This window comes from Morone saxatilis, unplaced genomic scaffold (assembly GCF_004916995.1).
Source record: "Morone saxatilis isolate NCDOM2014 unplaced genomic scaffold, NCSU_SB_2.0 Contig8, whole genome shotgun sequence".
NCBI classification, from domain to species: Eukaryota; Metazoa; Chordata; class Actinopteri; family Moronidae; genus Morone; species Morone saxatilis.
This window is the reverse complement of record NW_023340257.1, coordinates 27,030,621-27,031,553: the sequence shown is the minus strand read 5'-3', so window position 1 is coordinate 27,031,553 and position 933 is coordinate 27,030,621. Positions and strand designations below refer to the sequence as shown.

The window sequence follows — 933 nt, the reverse complement described above, 5'->3', positions numbered from 1 at the left end:
ATGTAATAATCTGATATCAAATTTAGGCAATGTATTAGCAGCCACCTAACTACTGTACTAATACTTTGTATTATTCTACCCACATGTTATTATTTTATTTACTGATAAGTAACTCTAGAGCTGTTACATCAGATATAAAAACAGTTATGTGCACCATGTTTCAGAACAAAATATATCTAATAGTAGAATGGAAATTAAAATCTTTGTAATTATGAAATAGCAGGTTTAACACTAAGGCACTTTACTAAGACAATGTCAGTAAAGTAAATAACTAGCAACAGATGGTAAAACACTGCTGCTACGCCACCAGAAAAGATTTGAATGTTTTGAATGAAGTCGTTTTGTATAGTACAGTGTACGTTTTCTTATGTAGATGTAACAGTTTTTATTAAATGTTTTTGTATAGTCTCAGTTGTACAGTCTTTGTTTGTCCCACACAGTTTTGCAGATAATAGTGTAATTGTATTGTTATGGAGGGTCCTGGGTTTTCCAAACTGAATTAACTTAATACGGAAACAATAAACAGGATGAGAAGTCCAAACCTCTGAATTTAAATGTTTTTTATTTACAACATTACATGAACATTCAGCAGGTTCATGTTTTGGCAAAAAGCTCTTTAGATCTGTTTCCAGTAACTGAATTTAATTAAAGTAATCAGTATCAAATCGTCTCAGAAGTGAGTTCAATACACATTGTATTGTTTACTAGCAGATCTTGAGTTTTTCAATAGAGTGCTACGGGAATAAGTCCCCCAACCAAGGAAGAAATGAGCATTTTAGCTTCTCCGTTTCCCTCTCCTGATTGAGGATGATTAGCAGCTGGCCACCAGACACCTAAACACCAGATCCCACTCCTGTAATGAAGCACAGACAGACAGACAGACAGACAGACAGAGAGAGAGAGAGAGAGAGAGAGAGAGAGAGAGACTCTAGG

General features: G+C 34.8%; 1 protein-coding gene across 1 annotated transcript in view; it reads right to left on the bottom strand.

The window, feature by feature from the left end:
• or128-10 (odorant receptor, family E, subfamily 128, member 10) overlaps positions 1-933 on the bottom strand; it is a 12,379-nt gene that overhangs the window by 9,606 nt on the left and 1,840 nt on the right.